Below are 23,730 nucleotides of genomic sequence, written 5' to 3' on the forward strand. Positions count from 1 at the left end.
AGGGTACCACAGGAGAGTTCCAAATGTGTGTGGGTAGAATATATATCCCAATGCGGTAAAATTGAAAAAAGTTGAAAACATTTTTTTTTTTGTCTTTGTCATTTTTCCGGCGTTTATCAGACTTTCAGATAGGGCAAATGTCAGTGAGCGTTCCGATTTCAGTTCCAGAGCGATTCGCCCAATGAGTCCAAGATATTTAGTCGTTTTCAGCCAATATTTTGGATTTTTGAAAATTTCACTTTTTTGTGAAAATATCCACTAAATGAGGGAATATTATGTGTGAGGGTACCCCAGGAGAGTTTCAAATGTGTGTGGGTAGAATATATATCCCACGGGGGTAAAATTGAAAAAAGTTGAAAAATTTTTTTTTGGACTAAGTCATTTTTCCAACGTTTATCAGAATTTCACATAGGGCAAATGTTAGTGAGCGTTCCAATTTCAGTTCCAGAGCGATTCGCCCAATGAGTCCTTGATATTTCGTCGTTTTCAGCCAATTTTCTGGATTTTTGAAAATTTCACTTTTTTGTGAAAATATCCACTAAATGAGAGAATATTATGTGTGAGGGTACCCCAGGAGAGTTCCAAATGTGTGTGGGTAGAATATATATCACACGGGGGTAAAATTGAAAAAAGTTGAAAACATTTTTTTTTTGGACTTAGTCATTTTTCCAGCGTTTATCAGACTTTCAGATAGGGCAAATGTCAGTGAGCGTTCCGATTTCAGTTCCAGAGCGATTCGCCCAATGAGTCCTTGATATTTAGTCGTTTTCAGCCAATTTTCTGGATTTTTGAAAATTTCACTTTTTTGTGAAAATATCCACTAAATGAGGGAATAATATGTGTGAGGGTACCCCAGGAGAGTTCCAAATGTGTGTGGGTAGAATATATATCACACGAGGGAAAAATTGAAAAAAGTTGAAAACATTTTTTTTTTGGACTTAGTCATTTTTCCGGCGTTTATCAGACTTTCAGATAGGGCAAATGTCAGTGAGCGTTCCGATTTCAGTTCCAGAGCGATTCGCCCTATGAGTCCTTGATATTTAGTCGTTTTCAGCCAATATTTTGGATTTTTTAAAATTTCACTTTTTTGTGAAAATATCCACTAAATGAGGGAGTAATATGTGTGAGGGTACCCCAGGAGGGTTATAAATGTGTGTGGGTAGAATATATATCACACGGGGGTAAAATTGAAAAAAGTTGAAAACATTTTTTTTTTGGTCTTAGTCATTTTTCCGGCGTTTATCAGACTTTCAGATAGGGCAAATGTCAGTGATCGTTCCGATTTCAGTTCCAGAGCGATTCGCCCAATGAGTCCTTGATATTTAGTCGTTTTCAGCCAATTCTCTGGATTTTTGAAAATTTCACTTTTTTGTGAAAATATCCACTAAATGAGGGAATAATATGTGTAAGGGTACCACAGGAGAGTTCCAAATGTGTGTGGGTAGAATATATATCCCACGGGGGTAAAATTGAAAAAAGGTGAAAACATTTTTTTTTTTGACTTAGTCATTTTTCTGGCGTTTATCAGACTTTCAGATAGGGCAAATGTCAGTGAGCGTTCCGATTTCAGATCCAGAGTGATTCGCCCAATGAGTCCTTGATATTTAGTCGTTTTCAGCCAATATTTTGGATTTTTGAAAATTTCACTTTTTTGTGAAAATATCCTCTAAATGAGGCAATAATATGTGTGAGGGTACCACAGGAGAGTTCCAAATGTGTGTGGGTAGAATATATATCCCACTGCGGTAAAATTGAAAAAAGTTGAAAACATTTTTTTTTTTGTCTTTGTCATTTTTCCGGCGTTTATCAGACTTTCAGATAGGGCAAATGTCAGTGAGCGTTCCGATTTCAGTTCCAGAGCGATTCGCCCAATGAGTCCAAGATATTTAGTCGTTTTCAGCCAATATTTTGGATTTTTGAAAATTTCACTTTTTTGTGAAAATATCCACTAAATGAGGGAATATTATGTGTGAGGGTACCCCAGGAGAGTTTCAAATGTATGTGGGTAGAATATATATCCCACGGGGGTAAAATTGAAAAAAGTTGAAAAATTTTTTTTTGGACTAAGTCATTTTTCCAACGTTTATCAGACTTTCACATAGGGCAAATGTTAGTGAGCGTTCCAATTTCAGTTCCAGAGCGATTCGCCCAATGAGTCCTTGATATTTCGTCGTTTTCAGCCAATTTTCTGGATTTTTGAAAATTTCACTTTTTTGTGAAAATATCCACTAAATGAGAGAATATTATGTGTGAGGGTACCCCAGGAGAGTTCCAAATGTGTGTGGGTAGAATATATATCACACGGGGGTAAAATTGAAAAAAGTTGAAAACATTTTTTTTTTGGACTTAGTCATTTTTCCGGCGTTTATCAGACTTTCAGATAGGGCAAATGTCAGTGAGCGTTCCGATTTCAGTTCCAGAGCGATTCGCCCAATGAGTCCTTGATATTTAGTCGTTTTCAGCCAATTTTCTGGATTTGTGAAAATTTCACTTTTTTGTGAAAATATCCACTAAATGAGGGAATAATATGTGTGAGGGTACCCCATGAGAGTTCCAAATGTGTGTGGGTAGAATATATATCACACGGGGGTAAAATTGAAAAAAGTTGAACATTTTTTTTTTTACTTTGTCATTTTTCCGGCGTTTATCAGACTTTCAGATAGGGCAAATGTCAGTGAGCGTTCCGATTTCAGTTCCAGAGCGATTCGCCCAATGCGTCCTTGATATTTAGTCGTTTTCAGCCAATTTTCTGGATTTTTGAAAATTTCACTTTTTTGTGAAAATATCCACTAAATGAGGGAATAATATGTGTGAGGTTACCCCAGGAGAGTTCCAAATGTGTGTGGGTAGAATATATATCACACGAGGGAAAAATTGAAAAAAGTTGAAAACATTTTTTTTTTGGACTTAGTCATTTTTCCGGCGTTTATCAGACTTTCAGATAGGGCAAATGTCAGTGAGCGTTCCGATTTCAGTTCCAGAGCGATTCGCCCTATGAGTCCTTGATATTTAGTCGTTTTCAGCCAATATTTTGGATTTTTGAAAATTTCACTTTTTTGTGAAAATATCCACTAAATGAGGGAATAATATGTGTAAGGGTACACCAGGAGAGTTCCAAATGTATGTGGGAAGAATATATATAACACGGGGGTAAAACTGAAAAAAGTTGAAAACATTTTTTTTTTTCGACTTAGTCATTTTTCCGGCGTTTATCAGACTTTCAGATAGGCGAAATGTCAGTGAGGGTTCCAGTTTCAGTTCCAGAGTGATTCGCCCAATGAGTCCCTGATAGTTAGTTGTTTTCAGGCAATCTTCTGGATTTTTGAAAATTTCACTTTTTTGTGAAAATATCCACTAAATGAGGGAATATTATGTGTGAGGGTACCCCAGGAGAGTTTCAAATGTGTGTGGGTAGAATATATATCCCACGGGGGTAAAATTGAAAAAAGTTGAAAAATTTTTTTTTGGACTAAGTCATTTTTCCAAAGTTTATCAGACTTTCACATAGGGCAAATGTTAGTGAGCGTTCCAATTTCAGTTCCAGAGCGATTCGCCCAATGAGTCCTTGATATTTCGTCGTTTTCAGCCAATTTTCTGGATTTTTGAAAATTTCACTTTTTTGTGAAAATATCCACTAAATGAGAGAATATTATGTGTGAGGGTACCCCAGGAGAGTTCCAAATGTGTGTGGGTAGAATATATATCACACGGGGGTAAAATTGAAAAAAGTTGAAAACATTTTTTTTTTGGTCTTAGTCATTTTTCCGGCGTTTATCAGACTTTCAGATAGGGCAAATGTCAGTGATCGTTCCGATTTCAGTTCCAGAGCGATTCGCCCAATGAGTCCTTGATATTTAGTCGTTTTCAGCCAATTCTCTGGATTTTTGAAAATTTCACTTTTTTGTGAAAATATCCACTAAATGAGGGAATAATATGTGTGAGGGTACCACAGGAGAGTTCCAAATGTGTGTGGGTAGAATATATATCCCAATGCGGTAAAATTGAAAAAAGTTGAAAACATTTTTTTTTTTGTCTTTGTCATTTTTCCGGCGTTTATCAGACTTTCAGATAGGGCAAATGTCAGTGAGCGTTCCGATTTCAGTTCCAGAGCGATTCGCCCAATGAGTCCAAGATATTTAGTCGTTTTCAGCCAATATTTTGGATTTTTGAAAATTTCACTTTTTTGTGAAAATATCCACTAAATGAGGGAATATTATGTGTGAGGGTACCCCAGGAGAGTTTCAAATGTGTGTGGGTAGAATATATATCCCACGGGGGTAAAATTGAAAAAAGTTGAAAAATTTTTTTTTGGACTAAGTCATTTTTCCAACGTTTATCAGAATTTCACATAGGGCAAATGTTAGTGAGCGTTCCAATTTCAGTTCCAGAGCGATTCGCCCAATGAGTCCTTGATATTTCGTCGTTTTCAGCCAATTTTCTGGATTTTTGAAAATTTCACTTTTTTGTGAAAATATCCACTAAATGAGAGAATATTATGTGTGAGGGTACCCCAGGAGAGTTCCAAATGTGTGTGGGTAGAATATATATCACACGGGGGTAAAATTGAAAAAAGTTGAAAACATTTTTTTTTTGGACTTAGTCATTTTTCCAGCGTTTATCAGACTTTCAGATAGGGCAAATGTCAGTGAGCGTTCCGATTTCAGTTCCAGAGCGATTCGCCCAATGAGTCCTTGATATTTAGTCGTTTTCAGCCAATTTTCTGGATTTTTGAAAATTTCACTTTTTTGTGAAAATATCCACTAAATGAGGGAATAATATGTGTGAGGGTACCCCAGGAGAGTTCCAAATGTGTGTGGGTAGAATATATATCACACGAGGGAAAAATTGAAAAAAGTTGAAAACATTTTTTTTTTGGACTTAGTCATTTTTCCGGCGTTTATCAGACTTTCAGATAGGGCAAATGTCAGTGAGCGTTCCGATTTCAGTTCCAGAGCGATTCGCCCTATGAGTCCTTGATATTTAGTCGTTTTCAGCCAATATTTTGGATTTTTTAAAATTTCACTTTTTTGTGAAAATATCCACTAAATGAGGGAGTAATATGTGTGAGGGTACCCCAGGAGGGTTATAAATGTGTGTGGGTAGAATATATATCCCACGGGGGTAAAATTGAAAAAAGTTGAAAATATTTTTTTTTTGGTCTTAGTCATTTTTACGGCGTTTATCAGACTTTCAGATAGGGCAAATGTCAGTGATCGTTCCGATTTCAGTTCCAGAGCGATTCGCCCAATGAGTCCTTGATATTTAGTCGTTTTCAGCCAATTCTCTGGATTTTTGAAAATTTCACTTTTTTGTGAAAATATCCACTAAATGAGGGAATAATATGTGTAAGGGTACCACAGGAGAGTTCCAAATGTGTGTGGGTAGAATATATATCCCACGGGGGTAAAATTGAAAAAAGGTGAAAAGATTTTTTTTTTTGACTTAGTCATTTTTCTGGCGTTTATCAGACTTTCAGATAGGGCAAATGTCAGTGAGCGTTCCGATTTCAGTTCCAGAGCGATTCGCCCAATGAGTCCTTGATATTTAGTCGTTTTCAGCCAATATTTTGGATTTTTGAAAATTTCACTTTTTTGTGAAAATATCCACTAAAATGAGGGAATAATATGTGTGAGGGTACCCCAGGAGAGTTCCAAATGTCTGTGGGTAGAATATATATCACACGGGGGTAAAATTGAAAAAAGTTGAAAACATTTTTTTTTTGGACTTAGTCATTTTTCCGGCGTGTATCAGACTTTCAGATAGGGCAAATGTCAGTGAGCGTTCCGATTTCAGTTCCAGAGCGATTCGCCTAATGAGTCCTTGATATTTAGTCGTTTTCAGCCAATATTTTGGATTTTTGAAAATTTCACTTTTTTGTGAAAATATCCTCTAAATGAGGCAATAATATGTGTGAGGGTACCCCAGGAGAGTTCCAAATGTGTGTGGGTAGAATATATATCCCACGGGGGTAAAATTGAAAAAAGTTGAAAACATTTTTTTTTTGGTCTTAGTCATTTTTACGGCGTTTATCAGACTTTCAGATAGGGCAAATGTCAGTGATCGTTCCGATTTCAGTTCCAGAGCGATTCGCCCAATGAGTCCTTGATATTTAGTCGTTTTCAGCCAATTTTCTGGATTTTTGAAAATTTCACTTTTTTGTGAAAATATCCACTAAATGAGGGAATAATATGTGTGAGGGTACCCCAGGAGAGTTCCAAATGTCTGTGGGTAGAATATATATCACACGGGGTAAAATTGAAAAAAGTTGAAAACATTTTTTTTTTTTGGACTTAGTCATTTTTCCGGTGTTTATTAGACTTTCAGATAGGGCAAATGTCAGCAAGCATTCTGATTTCAGTTCCAGAGCGATTCGCCCAATGAGTCCTTGATATTTAGTCGTTTTCAGCCAATTTTCTGGATTTTTGAAAATTTAACTTTTTTGTGAAAATATCCACTAAATGAGGGAATAATATGTGTGAGGTTACCCCATGAGAGTTCCAAATGTGTGTGGGTAGAATATATATCACACGGGGGTAAAATTGAAAAAAGTTGAACATTTTTTTTTTTACTTTGTCATTTTTCCGGCGTTTATCAGACTTTCAGATAGGGCAAATGTCAGTGAGCGTTCCGATTTCAGTTCCAGAGCGATTCGCCCAATGAGTCCTTGATATTTAGTCGTTTTCAGCCAATTTTCTGGATTTTTGAAAATTTAACTTTTTTGTGAAAATATCCACTAAATGAGGGAATAATATGTGTGAGGTTACCCCAGGAGAGTTCCAAATGTGTGTGGGTAGAATATATATCACACGAGGGAAAAATTGAAAAAAGTTGAAAACATTTTTTTTTTGGACTTAGTCATTTTTCCGGCGTTTATCAGACTTTCAGATAGGGCAAATGTCAGTGAGCATTCCGATTTCAGTTCCAGAGCAATTCGCCCAATGAGTCCTTGATATTTAGTCGTTTTCATCCAATTTTCTGGATTGTTGAAAATTTCACTTTTTTTGTGAAAATATCCACTAAATGAGGGAATAATATGTGTGAGGGTACCCCAGGAGAGTTCCAAATGTGTGTGGGTAGAATATATATCCCACGGGGGTAAAATTGAAAAAAGTTGAAAAAAATTTTTTTTTGGACTTAGTCATTTTTCCGGCGTTTATCAGACTTTCAGATGGGGCAAATGTCAGTGAGCGTTCCGATTTTAGTTCCAGAGCGATTCGCCCAATGAGTCCTTGATATTTAGTCGTTTTCAGCCAATTTTCTGGATTTGTGAAAATTTCACTTTTTTGTGAAAATATCCACTAAATGAGGGAATAATATGTGTGAGGGTACCCCATGAGAGTTCCAAATGTGTGTGGGTAGAATATATATCACACGGGGGTAAAATTGAAAAAAGTTGAACATTTTTTTTTTTACTTTGTCATTTTTCCGGCGTTTATCAGACTTTCAGATAGGGCAAATGTCAGTGAGCGTTCCGATTTCAGTTCCAGAGCGATTCGCCCAATGAGTCCTTGATATTTAGTCGTTTTCAGCCAATTTTCTGGATTTTTGAAAATTTCACTTTTTTGTGAAAATATCCACTAAATGAGGGAATAATATGTGTGAGGTTACCCCAGGAGAGTTCCAAATGTGTGTGGGTAGAATATATATCACACGAGGGAAAAATTGAAAAAAGTTGAAAACATTTTTTTTTTGGACTTAGTCATTTTTCCGGCGTTTATCAGACTTTCAGATAGGGCAAATGTCAGTGAGCGTTCCGATTTCAGTTCCAGAGCGATTCGCCCAATGAGTCCTTGATATTTAGTCGTTTTCAGCCAATTTTCTGGATTTTTGAAAATTTAACTTTTTTGTGAAAATATCCACTAAATGAGGGAATAATATGTGTGAGGTTACCCCAGGAGAGTTCCAAATGTGTGTGGGTAGAATATATATCACACGAGGGAAAAATTGAAAAAAGTTGAAAACATTTTTTTTTTGGACTTAGTCATTTTTCCGGCGTTTATCAGACTTTCAGATAGGGCAAATGTCAGTGAGCATTCCGATTTCAGTTCCAGAGCAATTCGCCCAATGAGTCCTTGATATTTAGTCGTTTTCATCCAATTTTCTGGATTGTTGAAAATTTCACTTTTTTTGTGAAAATATCCACTAAATGAGGGAATAATATGTGTGAGTTTACCCCAGCAGAGTTCCAAATGTGTGTGGGTAGAATATATATCACAAGGGGGTAAAATTGAAAAAAGTTGAAAACATTTTTTTTTTGGACTTAGTCATTTTTCCGGCGTTTATCAGACTTTCAGATAAGGCAAATGTCAGTGAGCGTTCCGATTTCAGTTCCAGAGCGATTCGCCCTATGAGTCCTTGATATTTAGTCGTTTTCAGCCAATATTTTGGATTTTTTAAAATTTCACTTTTTTGTGAAAATATCCACTAAATGAGGGAATAATATGTGTGAGGGTACCCCAGGAGGGTTATAAATGTGTGTGGGTAGAATATATATCCCACGGGGGTAAAATTGAAAAAAGTTGAAAAATTTTTTTTTTTAGTCATTTTTCCGGCGTTTATCAGACTTTTAGATAGGGCAAATGTCAGTGAGCGTTCCGATTTCAGGTCCAGAGCGATTCGCCCAATGAGTCCTTGATATTTAGTCGTTTTCAGCCAATTTTCTGGATTTTTGCAAATTTCACTTTTTTCTGGAAATATCCACTAAATGAGGGAATAATATGTGTGAGGGTACCCCAGGAGAGTTCCAAATGTGTGTGGGTAGAATATATATCACACGGGGGTAAAATTGAAAAAAGTTGAAATAATTTTTCCTTTGGACTTAATCATTTTTCTGGCGTTTATCAGACTTTCAGATAGGGCAAATGTCAGTGAGCGTTCCGATTTCAGTTCCAGAGCGATTCGCCTAATGAGTCCTTGATATTTAGTCGTTTTCAGCCAATATTTTGGATTTTTGAAAATTTCACTTTTTTGTGAAAATATCCTCTAAATGAGGCAATAATATGTGTGAGGGTACCCCAGGAGAGTTCCAAATGTGTGTGGGTAGAATATATATCCCACGGGGGTAAAATTGAAAAAAGTTGAAAACATTTTTTTTTTGGTCTTAGTCATTTTTCCGGCGTTTATCAGACTTTCAGATAGGGCAAATATCAGTGATCATTCCGATTTCAGTTCCAGAGCGATTCGCCCAATGAGTCCTTGATATTTAGTCGTTTTCAGCCAATTCTCTGGATTTTTGAAAATTTCACTTTTTTGTGAAAATATCCACTAAATGATGGAATAATATGTGTAAGGGTACCCCAGGAGAGTTCCAAATGTGTGTGGGTAGAATATATATCCCACGGGGGTAAAATTGAAAAAAGGTGAAACCATTTTTTTTTTTGACTTAGTCATTTTTCTGGCGTTTATCAGACTTTCAGATAGGGCAAATGTCAGTGAGCGTTCCGATTTCAGTTCCAGAGCGATTCGCCCAATGAGTCTTTGATATTTAGTCGTTTTCAGCCAATATTTTGGATTTTTGAAAATTTCACTTTTTTGTGAAAATATCCACTAAATGAGGGAATAATATGTGTGAGGGTAGCCCAGGAGAGTTCCAAATGTGTGTCGGTAGAATATATATCCCACGGCGGTAAAATTGAAAAAAGTTGAAAACATTTTTTTTTTTGTCTTTGTCATTTTTCTGGCGTTTATCAGACTTTCAGATAGGGCAAATGTCAGTGAGCGTTCCAATTTCAGTTCCAGAGCGATTCGCCCAATGAGTCCTTGATATTTAGTCGTTTTCAGCCAATTTTCTGGATTTTTGAAAATTTCACTTTTTTGTGAAAATATCCACTAAATGAGGGAATAATATGTGTGAGGTTACCCAGGAGATTTCCAAATGTGTGTGGGTAGAATATATATCACACGGGGGTAAAATTGAAAAAAGTTGAAAACATTTTTTTTTTGGACTTAGTCATTTTTCCGGCGTTTATCAGACTTTCAGATAGGGCAAATGTCAGTGAGCGTTCCGATTTCAGTTCCAGAGCGATTCGCCCTATGAGTCCTTGATATTTAGCCGTTTTCAGCCAATTTTCTGGATTTTTGAAAATTTCACTTTTTTGTGAAAATATCCACTAAATGAGGGAATAATATGTGTGAGGGTACCCCAGGAGAGTTCAAATGTGTGTGGGTAGAATATATATCACACAGGGGTAAAATTGAAAAAAGTTGAAAACATTTTTTTTTTTGGACTTAGTCATTTTTCCGGCGTTTATCAGTCTTTCAGATAGGGCAAATGTCAGTGAGCGTTCCGATTTCAGTTCCAAAGCGATTCGCCCAATGAGTCCATGATATTTAGTCGTTTTCAGCCAATATTTTGGATTTTTGAAAATTTCACTTTTTTGTGAAAATATCCACTAAATGAGGGAATAATATGTGTGAGGGTACCCCAGGAGAGTTCCAAATGTGTGTGGGTAGAATATATATCCCACGGGGGTAAAATTGAAAAAAGTTGAAAAATTTTTTTTTTTAGTCATTTTTCCGGCGTTTATCAGACTTTTAGATAGGGCAAATGTCAGTGAGCGTTCCGATTTCAGGTCCAGAGCGATTCGCCCAATGAGTCCTTGATATTTAGTCGTTTTCAGCCAATTTTCTGGATTTTTGCAAATTTCACTTTTTTCTGGAAATATCCACTAAATGAGGGAATAATATGTGTGAGGGTACCCCAGGAGAGTTCCAAATGTGTGTGGGTAGAATATATATCACACGGGGGTAAAATTGAAAAAAGTTGAAAAAAATTTTTTTTGGGACTTAGTCATTTTTCCGGCGTTTATCAGACTTTCAGATGGGGCAAATGTCAGTGAGCGTTCCGATTTTAGTTCCAGAGCGATTCGCCCAATGAGTCCTTGATATTTAGTCGTTTTCAGCCAATTTTCTGGATTTTTGCAAATTTCACTTTTTTGTGAAAATATCCACTAAATGAGGGAATAATATGTGTGAGGGTACCCCAGGAGAGTTCCAAATGTGTGTGGGTAGAATATATATCACACGGGGGTAAAATTGAAAAAAGTTGAACATTTTTTTTTCTACTTAGTCATTTTTCCGGCGTTTATCAGATTTTCAGATAGGGCAAATGTCAGTGAGCGTTCCGATTTCAGTTCCAGAGCGATTCGCCCAATGAGTCCTTGATATTTAGTCGTTTTCAGCCAATTTTCTGGATTTTTTAAAATTTCACTTTTTTGTGAAAATATCCACTAAATGAGGGAATAATATGTGTGAGGGTACCCCAGGAGAGTTCCAAATGTGTGTGGGTAGAATATATATCACACGGGGGTAAAATTGAAAAAAGTTGAAATAATTTTTTTTTTGGACTTAATCATTTTTCTGGCGTTTATCAGACTTTCAGATAGGGCAAATGTCAGTGAGCGTTCCAATTTCAGTTCCAGAGCGATTCGCCCAATGAGTCCTTGATATTTAGTCGTTTTCAGCCAATATTTTGGATTTTTGAAAATTTCACTTTTTTTGTGAAAATATCCTCTAAATGAGGCAATAATATGTGTGAGGGTTCCCCAGGAGAGTTCCAAATGTGTGTGGGTAGAATATATATCCCACGGGGGTAAAATTGAAAAAAGTTGAAAACATTTTTTTTTTGGTCTTAGTCATTTTTCCGGCGTTTATCAGACTTTCAGATAGGGCAAATGTCAGTGAGCATTCCAATTTCAGTTCCAGAGCGATTCACCCAATGAGTCCTTGATATTTAGTCGTTTTCAGCCAATTTTCTGGATTTTTGCAAATTTCACTTTTTTGTGAAAATATCCACTAAATGAGGGAATAATATGTGTGAGGGTACCCCAGGAGAGCTCCAAATGTGTGTGGGTAGAATATATATCACACGGGGGTAAAATTGAAAAAAGTTGAACATTTTTTTTTCTACTTAGTCATTTTTCCGGCGTTTATCAGACTTTCAGATAGGGCAAATGTCAGTGAGCGTTCCGATTTCAGTTCCAGAGCGATTCGCCCAATGAGTCCTTGATATTTAGTCGTTTTCAGCCAATTTTCTGGATTTTTGAAAATTTCACTTTTTTGTGAAAATATCCACTAAATGAGGGAATAATATGTGTGAGGGTACCCCAGGAGAGTTCCAAATGTGTGTGGGTAGAATATATATCACACGGGGGTAAAATTGAAAAAAGTTGAAAACATTTTTTTTTTGGACTTAGTCATTTTTCCGGCGTTTATCAGACTTTCAGATAGGGCAAATGTCAGTGAGCGTTCCGATTTCAGTTCCAGAGCGATTCGCCCAATGAGTCCATGATATTTAGTCGTTTTCAGCCAATATTTTGGATTTTTGAAAATTTCACTTTTTTGTGAAAATATCCTCTAAATGAGGCAATAATATGTGTGAGGGTACCCCAGGAGAGTTCCAAATGTGTGTGGGTAGAATATATATCCCACGGGGGTAAAATTGAAAAAAGTTGAAAACATTTTTTTTTTGGTCTTAGTCATTTTTCTGGCGTTTATCAGACTTTCAGATAGGGCAAATGTCAGTGAGCATTCCAATTTCAGTTCCAGAGCGATTCGCCCAATGAGTCCTTGATATTTAGTCGTTTTCAGCCAATTTTCTGGATTTTTGAAAATTTCACTTTTTTGTGAAAATATCCACTAAATGAGGGAATAATACGTGTGAGGGTACCCCAGGAGAGTTCTAATGTGTGTGGGTAGAATATATATCACACGGGGGTAAAATTGAAAAAAGTTGAAAACATTTTTTTTTTGGACTTAGTCATTTTTCCGGCGTTTATCAGACTTTCAGATAGGGCAAATGTCAGTGAGCATTCCGATTTCAGTTCCAGAGCAATTCGCCCAATGAGTCCTTGATATTTAGTCGTTTTCATCCAATTTTCTGGATTGTTGAAAATTTCACTTTTTTTGTGAAAATATCCACTAAATGAGGGAATAATATGTGTGAGGTTACCCCAGCAGAGTTCCAAATGTGTGTGGGTAGAATATATATCACAAGGGGGTAAAATTGAAAAAAGTTGAAAACATTTTTTTTTTGGACTTAGTCATTTTTCCGGCGTTTATCAGACTTTCAGATAAGGCAAATGTCAGTGAGCGTTCCGATTTCAGTTCCAGAGCGATTCGCCCTATGAGTCCTTGATATTTAGTCGTTTTCAGCCAATATTTTGGATTTTTGAAAATTTCACTTTTTTGTGAAAATATCCACTAAATGAGGGAATAATATGTGTGAGGGTACCCCAGGAGGGTTACAAATGTGTGTGGGTAGAATATATATCCCACGGGGGTAAAATTGAAAAAAGTTGAAAACAGTTTTTTTTTGGTCTTAGTCATTTTTCTGGCGTTTATCAGACTTTCAGATAGGGCAAATGTCAGTGAGCATTCCAATTTCAGTTCCAGAGCGATTCGCCCAATGAGTCCTTGATATTTAGTCGTTTTCAGCCAATTTTCTGGATTTTTGAAAATTTCACTTTTTTGTGAAAATATCCACTAAATGAGGGAATAATACGTGTGAGGGTACCCCAGGAGAGTTCTAATGTGTGTGGGTAGAATATATATCACACGGGGGTAAAATTGAAAAAAGTTGAAAACATTTTTTTTTTGGACTTAGTCATTTTTCCGGCGTTTATCAGACTTTCAGATAGGGCAAATGTCAGTGAGCATTCCGATTTCAGTTCCAGAGCAATTCGCCCAATGAGTCCTTGATATTTAGTCGTTTTCATCCAATTTTCTGGATTGTTGAAAATTTCACTTTTTTTGTGAAAATATCCACTAAATGAGGGAATAATATGTGTGAGGTTACCCCAGCAGAGTTCCAAATGTGTGTGGGTAGAATATATATCACAAGGGGGTAAAATTGAAAAAAGTTGAAAACATTTTTTTTTTGGACTTAGTCATTTTTCCGGCGTTTATCAGACTTTCAGATAAGGCAAATGTCAGTGAGCGTTCCGATTTCAGTTCCAGAGCGATTCGCCCTATGAGTCCTTGATATTTAGTCGTTTTCAGCCAATATTTTGGATTTTTGAAAATTTCACTTTTTTGTGAAAATATCCACTAAATGAGGGAATAATATGTGTGAGGGTACCCCAGGAGGGTTATAAATGTGTGTGGGTAGAATATATATCCCACGGGGGTAAAATTGAAAAAAGTTGAAAATATTTTTTTTTTGGACTTAGTCATTTTTCCGGCGTTTATCAGACTTTCAGATAGGGCAAATGTCAGTGAGCGTTCCGATTTCAGTTCCAGAGCGATTCGCCCAATGAGTCCTTGATATTTAGTCGTTTTCAGCCAATATTTTGGATTTTTGAAAATCTCACTTTTTTGTGAAAATATCCTCTAAATGAGGCAATAATATGTGTGAGGGTACCCCAGGAGAGTTCCAAATGTGTGTGGGTAGAATATATATCCCACGGGGGTAAAATTGAAAAAAGTTGAAAACATTTTTTTTTTGGTCTTAGTCATTTTTCTGGCGTTTATCAGACTTTCAGATAGGGCAAATGTCAGTGAGCGTTCCAATTTCAGTTCCAGAGCGATTCGCCCAATGAGTCCTTGATATTTAGTCGTTTTCAGCCAATTTTCTGGATTTTTGAAAATTTCACTTTTTTGTGAAAATATCCACTAAATGAGGGAATAATATGTGTGAGGTTACCCAGGAGAGTTCCAAATGTGTGTGGGTAGAATATATATCACACGGGGGTAAAATTGAAAAAAGTTGAAAAATTTTTTTTTTTAGTCATTTTTCCGGCGTTTATCAGACTTTTAGATAGGGCAAATGTCAGTGAGCGTTCCGATTTCAGGTCCAGAGCGATTCGCCCAATGAGTCCTTGATATTTAGTCGTTTTCAGCCAATTTTCTGGATTTTTGCAAATTTCACTTTTTTCTGGAAATATCCACTAAATGAGGGAATAATATGTGTGAGGGTACCCCAGGAGAGTTCCAAATGTGTGTGGGTAGAATATATATCACACGGGGGTAAAATTGAAAAAAGTTGAAAAAAATTTTTTTTGGGACTTAGTCATTTTTCCGGCGTTTATCAGACTTTCAGATGGGGCAAATGTCAGTGAGCGTTCCGATTTTAGTTCCAGAGCGATTCGCCCAATGTGTCCTTGATATTTAGTCGTTTTCAGCCAATTTTCTGGATTTTTGCAAATTTCACTTTTTTGTGAAAATATCCACTAAATGAGGGAATAATATGTGTGAGGGTACCCCAGGAGAGTTCCAAATGTGTGTGGGTAGAATATATATCACACGGGGGTAAAATTGAAAAAAGTTGAACATTTTTTTTTCTACTTAGTCATTTTTCCGGCGTTTATCAGATTTTCAGATAGGGCAAATGTCAGTGAGCGTTCCGATTTCAGTTCCAGAGCGATTCGCCCAATGAGTCCTTGATATTTAGTCGTTTTCAGCCAATTTTCTGGATTTTTTAAAATTTCACTTTTTTGTGAAAATATCCACTAAATGAGGGAATAATATGTGTGAGGTTACCCCAGCAGAGTTCCAAATGTGTGTGGGTAGAATATATATCACAAGGGGGTAAAATTGAAAAAAGTTGAAAACATTTTTTTTTTGGACTTAGTCATTTTTCCGGCGTTTATCAGACTTTCAGATAAGGCAAATGTCAGTGAGCGTTCCGATTTCAGTTCCAGAGCGATTCGCCCTATGAGTCCTTGATATTTAGTCGTTTTCAGCCAATATTTTGGATTTTTTAAAATTTCACTTTTTTGTGAAAATATCCACTAAATGAGGGAATAATATGTGTGAGGGTACCCCAGGAGGGTTATAAATGTGTGTGGGTAGAATATATATCCCACGGGGGTAAAATTGAAAAAAGTTGAAAACATTTTTTTTTTGGTCTTAGTCATTTTTCTGGCGTTTATCAGACTTTCAGATAGGGTAAATGTCAGTGAGCGTTCCGATTTCAGTTCCAGAGCGATTCGCCCAATGAGTCCATGATATTTAGTCGTTTTCAGCCAATATTTTGGATTTTTGAAAATTTCACTTTTTTGTGAAAATATCCACTAAATGAGGGAATAATATGTGTGAGGGTACCCCAGGAGAGTTCCAAATGTGTGTGGGTAGAATAAATATCCCACGGGGGTAAAATTGAAAAAAGTTGAAAAATTTTTTTTTTTAGTCATTTTTCCGGCGTTTATCAGACTTTTAGATAGGGCAAATGTCAGTGAGCGTTCCGATTTCAGGTCCAGAGCGATTCGCCCAATGAGTCCTTGATATTTAGTCGTTTTCAGCCAATTTTCTGGATTTTTTAAAATTTCACTTTTTTGTGAAAATATCCACTAAATGAGGGAATAATATGTGTGAGGTTACCCCAGCAGAGTTCCAAATGTGTGTGGGTAGAATATATATCACAAGGGGGTAAAATTGAAAAAAGTTGAAAACATTTTTTTTTTGGACTTAGTCATTTTTCCGGCGTTTATCAGACTTTCAGATAAGGCAAATGTCAGTGAGCGTTCCGATTTCAGTTCCAGAGCGATTCGCCCTATGAGTCCTTGATATTTAGTCGTTTTCAGCCAATATTTTGGATTTTTTAAAATTTCACTTTTTTGTGAAAATATCCACTAAATGAGGGAATAATATGTGTGAGGGTACCCCAGGAGGGTTATAAATGTGTGTGGGTAGAATATATATCCCACGGGGGTAAAATTGAAAAAAGTTGAAAATATTTTTTTTTTGGACTTAGTCATTTTTCCGGCGTTTATCAGACTTTCAGATAGGGCAAATGTCAGTGAGCGTTCCGATTTCAGTTCCAGAGCGATTCGCCCAATGAGTCCTTGATATTTAGTCGTTTTCAGCCAATATTTTGGATTTTTGAAAATTTCACTTTTTTGTGAAAATATCCTCTAAATGAGGCATAATATGTGTGAGGGTACCCCAGGAGAGTTCCAAATGTGTGTGGGTAGAATATATATCCCACGGGGGTAAAATTGAAAAAAGTTGAAAACATTTTTTTTTTGGTCTTAGTCATTTTTCTGGCGTTTATCAGACTTTCAGATAGGGCAAATGTCAGTGAGCGTTCCGATTTCAGTTCCAGAGCGATTCGCCCAATGAGTCCATGATATTTAGTCGTTTTCAGCCAATATTTTGGATTTTTGAAAATTTCACTTTTTTGTGAAAATATCCACTAAATGAGGGAATAATATGTGTGAGGGTACCCCAGGAGAGTTCCAAATGTGTGTGGGTAGAATAAATATCCCATGGGGGTAAAATTGAAAAAAGTTGAAAAATTTTTTTTTTTTAGTCATTTTTCCGGCGTTTATCAGACTTTTAGATAGGGCAAATGTCAGTGAGCGTTCCGATTTCAGGTCCAGAGCGATTCGCCCAATGAGTCCTTGATATTTAGTCGTTTTCAGCCAATTTTCTGGATTTTTGCAAATTTCACTTTTTTCTGGAAATATCCACTAAATGAGGGAATAATATGTGTGAGGGTACCCCAGGAGAGTTCCAAATGTGTGTGGGTAGAATATATATCACACGGGGGTAAAATTGAAAAAAGTTGAAATAATTTTTTTTTTGGACTTAATCATTTTTCTGGCGTTTATCAGACTTTCAGATAGGGCAAATGTCAGTGAGCGTTCCGATTTCAGTTCCAGAGCGATTCGCCTAATGAGTCCTTGATATTTAGTCGTTTTCAGCCAATATTTTGGATTTTTGAAAATTTCACTTTTTTGTGAAAATATCCTCTAAATGAGGCAATAATATGTGTGAGGGTACCCCAGGAGAGTTCCAAATGTGTGTGGGTAGAATATATATCCCACGGGGGTAAAATTGAAAAAAGTTGAAAACATTTTTTTTTTGGTCTTAGTCATTTTTCCGGCGTTTATCAGACTTTCAGATAGGGCAAATATCAGTGATCGTTCCGATTTCAGTTCCAGAGCGATTCGCCCAATGAGTCCTTGATATTTAGTCGTTTTCAGCCAATTCTCTGGATTTTTGAAAATTTCACTTTTTTGTGAAAATATCCACTAAATGAGGGAATAATATGTGTGAGGTTACCCCAGCAGAGTTCCAAATGTGTGTGGGTAGAATATATATCACAAGGGGGTAAAATTGAAAAAAGTTGAAAACATTTTTTTTTTGGACTTAGTCATTTTTCCGGCGTTTATCAGACTTTCAGATAGGGCAAATGTCAGTGAGCGTTCCGATTTCAGTTCCAGAGCGATTCGCCCTATGAGTCCTTGATATTTAGCCGTTTTCAGCCAATTTTCTGGATTTTTGAAAATTTCACTTTTTTGTGAAAATATCCACTAAATGAGGGAATAATATGTGTGAGGGTACCCCAGGAGAGTTCAAATGTGTGTGGGTAGAATATATATCACACAGGGGTAAAATTGAAAAAAGTTGAAAACATTTTTTTTTTTGGACTTAGTCATTTTTCCGGCGTTTATCAGACTTTCAGATAGGGCAAATGTCAGTGAGCGTTCCGATTTCAGTTCCAGAGCGATTCGCCCAATGAGTCCATGATATTTAGTCGTTTTCAGCCAATATTTTGGATTTTTGAAAATTTCACTTTTTTGTGAAAATATCCACTAAATGAGGGAATAATATGTGTGAGGGTACCCCAGGAGAGTACCAAATGTGTGTGGGTAGAATATATATCCCACGGGGGTAAAATTGAAAAAAGTTGAAAAATTTTTTTTTTTAGTCATTTTTCCGGCGTTTATCAGACTTTTAGATAGGGCAAATGTCAGTGAGCGTTCCGATTTCAGGTCCAGAGCGATTCGCCCAATGAGTCCTTGATATTTAGTCGTTTTCAGCCAATTTTCTGGATTTTTGCAAATTTCACTTTTTTCTGGAAATATCCACTAAATGAGGGAATAATATGTGTGAGGGTACCCCAGGAGAGTTCCAAATGTGTGTGGGTAGAATATATATCACACGGGGGTAAAATTGAAAAAAGTTGAAAAAAATTTTTTTTGGGGCCTTAGTCATTTTTCCGGCGTTTATCAGACTTTTAGATGGGGCAAATGTCAGTGAGCGTTCCGATTTTAGTTCCAGAGCGATTCGCCCAATGTGTCCTTGATATTTAGTCGTTTTCAGCCAATTTTCTGGATTTTTGCAAATTTCACTTTTTTGTGAAAATATCCACTAAATGAGGGAATAATATGTGTGAGGGTACCCCAGGAGAGTTCCAAATGTGTGTGGGTAGAATATATATCACACGGGGGTAAAATTGAAAAAAGTTGAAATAATTTTTTTTTTGGACTTAATCATTTTTCTGGCGTTTATCAGACTTTCAGATAGGGCAAATGTCAGTGAGCGTTCCGATTTCAGTTCCAGAGCGATTCGCCCAATGAGTCCTTGATATTTAGTCGTTTTCAGCCAATTTTCTGGATTTTTGAAAATTTCACTTTTTTGTGAAAATATCCACTAAATGAGGGAATAATATGTGTGAGGGTACCCCAGGAGAGTTCCAAATGTGTGTGGTTAGAATATATATCACACGGGGGTAAAATTGAAAAAAGTTGAAAACATTTTTTTTTTGGACTTAGTCATTTTTCCGGCGTTTATCAGACTTTCAGATAGGGCAAATGTCAGTGAGCGTTCCGATTTCAGTTCCAGAGCGATTCGCCCAATGAGTCCATGATATTTAGTCGTTTTCAGCCAATATTTTGGATTTTTGAAAATTTCACTTTTTTGTGAAAATATCCTCTAAATGAGGCAATAATATGTGTGAGGGTACCCCAGGAGAGTTCCAAATGTGTGTGGGTAGAATATATATCCCACGGGGGTAAAATTGAAAAAAGTTGAAAACATTTTTTTTTTGGTCTTAGTCATTTTTCTGGCGTTTATCAGACTTTCAGATAGGGCAAATGTCAGTGAGCATTCCAATTTCAGTTCCAGAGCGATTCGCCCAATGAGTCCTTGATATTTAGTCGTTTTCAGCCAATTTTCTGGATTTTTGAAAATTTCACTTTTTTGTGAAAATATCCACTAAATGAGGGAATAATACGTGTGAGGGTACCCCAGGAGAGTTCTAATGTGTGTGGGTAGAATATATATCACACGGGGGTAAAATTGAAAAAAGTTGAAAACATTTTTTTTTTGGACTTAGTCATTTTTCCGGCGTTTATCAGACTTTCAGATAGGGCAAATGTCAGTGAGCGTTCCGATTTCAGTTCCAGAGCGATTCGCCCAATGAGTCCATGATATTTAGTCGTTTTCAGCCAATATTTTGGATTTTTGAAAATTTCACTTTTTTGTGAAAATATCCACTAAATGAGGGAATAATATGTGTGAGGGTACCCCAGGAGAGTTCCAAATGTGTGTGGGTAGAATATATATCACACGGGGGTAAAATTGAAAAAAGTTTAAACATTTTTTTTTTAGTCATTTTTCCGGCGTTTATCAGACTTTTATATAGGGCAAATGTCAGTGAGCGTTTCGATTTCAGGTCCAGAGCGATTCGCCAAATGAGTCCTTGATATTTAGTCGTTTTCAGCCAATTTTCTGGATTTTTGCAAATTTCACTTTTTTGTGAAAATATCCACTAAATGAGGGAATAATATGTGTGAGGGTACCCCAGGAGAGTTCCAAATGTGTGTGGGTAGAATATATATCCCACGGGGGTAAAATTGAAAAAAGTTGAAAACATTTTTTTTTTGGTCTTAGTCATTTTTCTGGCGTTTATCAGACTTTCAGATAGGGCAAATGTCAGTGAGCATTCCAATTTCAGTTCCAGAGCGATTCGCCCAATGAGTCCTTGATATTTAGTCGTTTTCAGCCAATTTTCTGGATTTTTGAAAATTTCACTTTTTTGTGAAAATATCCACTAAATGAGGGAATAATACGTGTGAGGGTACCCCAGGAGAGTTCTAATGTGTGTGGGTAGAATATATATCACACGGGGGTAAAATTGAAAAAAGTTGAAAACATTTTTTTTTTGGACTTAGTCATTTTTCCGGCGTTTATCAGACTTTCAGATAGGGCAAATGTCAGTGAGCGTTCCGATTTCAGTTCCAGAGCGATTCGCCCAATGAGTCCATGATATTTAGTCGTTTTCAGCCAATATTTTGGATTTTTGAAAATTTCACTTTTTTGTGAAAATATCCACTAAATGAGGGAATAATATGTGTGAGGGTACCCCAGGAGAGTTCCAAATGTGTGTGGGTAGAATATATATCACACGGGGGTAAAATTGAAAAAAGTTTAAACATTTTTTTTTTTAGTCATTTTTCCGGCGTTTATCAGACTTTTATATAGGGCAAATGTCAGTGAGCGTTTCGATTTCAGGTCCAGAGCGATTCGCCAAATGAGTCCTTGATATTTAGTCGTTTTCAGCCAATTTTCTGGATTTTTGCAAATTTCACTTTTTTGTGAAAATATCCACTAAATGAGGGAATAATATGTGTGAGGGTACCCCAGGAGAGTTCCCAATGTGTGTGGGTAGAATATATATCACACGGGGGTAAAATTGAAAAAAGTTGAACATTTTTTTTTCTACTTAGTCATTTTTCCGGCGTTTATCAGACTTTCAGTTAGGGCAAATGTCAGTGAGCGTTCCGATTTCAGTTCCAGAGCGATTCGCCCAATGAGTCCATGATATTTAGTCGTTTTCAGCCAATATTTTGGATTTTTGAAAATTTCACTTTTTTGTGAAAATATCCTCTAAATGAGGCAATAATATGTGTGAGGGTACCCCAGGAGAGTTCCAAATGTGTGTGGGTAGAATATATATCCCACGGGGGTAAAATTGAAAAAAGTTGAAAACATTTTTTTTTTGGTCTTAGTCATTTTTCTGGCGTTTATCAGACTTTCAGATAGGGCAAATGTCAGTGAGCATTCCAATTTCAGTTCCAGAGCGATTCGCCCAATGAGTCCTTGATATTTAGTCGTTTTCAGCCAATTTTCTGGATTTTTGAAAATTTCACTTTTTTGTGAAAATATCCACTAAATGAGGGAACAATACGTGTGAGGGTACCCCAGGAGAGTTCTAATGTGTGTGGGTAGAATATATATCACACGGGGGTAAAACTGAAAAAAGTTGAAAACATTTTTTTTTTGGACTTAGTCATTTTTCCGGCGTTTATCAGACTTTCAGATAGGGCAAATGTCAGTGAGCGTTCCGATTTCAGTTCCAGAGCGATTCGCCCAATGAGTCCATGATATTTAGTCGTTTTCAGCCAATATTTTGGATTTTTGAAAATTTCACTTTTTTGTGAAAATATCCACTAAATGAGGGAATAATATGTGTGAGGGTACCCCAGGAGAGTTCCAAATGTGTGTGGGTAGAATATATATCACACGGCGGTAAAATTGAAAAAAGTTGAAACATTTTTTTTTTTAGTCATTTTTCCGGCGTTTATCAGACTTTTATATAGGGCAAATGTCAGTGAGCGTTTCGATTTCAGGTCCAGAGCGATTCGCCAAATGAGTCCTTGATATTTAGTCGTTTTCAGCCAATTTTCTGGATTTTTGCAAATTTCACTTTTTTGTGAAAATATCCACTAAATGAGGGAATAATATGTGTGAGGGTACCCCAGGAGAGTTCCAAATGTGTGTGGGTAGAATATATATCACACGGGGGTAAAATTGAAAAAAGTTGAACATTTTTTTTTCTACTTAGTCATTTTTCCGGCGTTTATCAGACTTTCAGATAGGGCAAATGTCAGTGAACGTTCCGATTTCAGTTCCAGAGCGATTAGCCCAATGAGTCCATGATATTTAGTCGTTTTCAGCCAATATTTTGGATTTTTGAAAATTTCACTTTTTTGTGAAAATATCCACTAAATGAGGGAATAATATGTGTGAGGGTACCCCAGGAGAGTTCCAAATGTGTGTGGGTAGAATATATATCACACGGGGGTAAAATTGAAAAAAGTTTAAACATTTTTTTTTTTAGTCATTTTTCCGGCGTTTATCAGACTTTTATATAGGGCAAATGTCAGTGAGCGTTTCGATTTCAGGTCCAGAGCGATTCGCCAAATGAGTCCTTGATATTTAGTCGTTTTCAGCCAATTTTCTGGATTTTTGCAAATTTCACTTTTTTGTGAAAATATCCACTAAATGAGGGAATAATATGTGTGAGGGTACCCCAGGAGAGTTCCAAATGTGTGTGGGTAGAATATATATCACACGGGGGTAAAATTGAAAAAAGTTGAACATTTTTTTTTCTACTTAGTCATTTTTCCGGCGTTTATCAGACTTTCAGATAGGGCAAATGTCAGTGAGCGTTCCGATTTCAGTTCCAGAGCGATTCGCCCAATGAGTCCATGATATTTAGTCGTTTTCAGCCAATATTTTGGATTTTTGAAAATTTCACTTTTTTGTGAAAATATCCTCTAAATGAGGCAATAATATGTGTGAGGGTACCCCAGGAGAGTTCCAAATGTGTGTGGGTAGAATATATATCCCACGGGGGTAAAATTGAAAAAAGTTGAAAACATTTTTTTTTTGGTCTTAGTCATTTTTCTGGCGTTTATCAGACTTTCAGATAGGGCAAATGTCAGTGAGCATTCCAATTTCAGTTCCAGAGCGATTCGCCCAATGAGTCCTTGATATTTAGTCGTTTTCAGCCAATTTTCTGGATTTTTGAAAATTTCACTTTTTTGTGAAAATATCCACTAAATGAGGGAACAATACGTGTGAGGGTACCCCAGGAGAGTTCTAATGTGTGTGGGTAGAATATATATCACATGGGGGTAAAACTGAAAAAAGTTGAAAACATTTTTTTTTTGGACTTAGTCATTTTTCCGGCGTTTATCAGACTTTCAGATAGGGCAA

The sequence above is a fragment of the Phyllobates terribilis genome, unplaced genomic scaffold, assembly GCF_046119375.1.
Source record: "Phyllobates terribilis strain yellow unplaced genomic scaffold, ASM4611937v1 Scaffold_8__6_contigs__length_399053987, whole genome shotgun sequence".
Lineage (NCBI taxonomy): Eukaryota > Metazoa > Chordata > Amphibia > Anura > Dendrobatidae > Phyllobates > Phyllobates terribilis.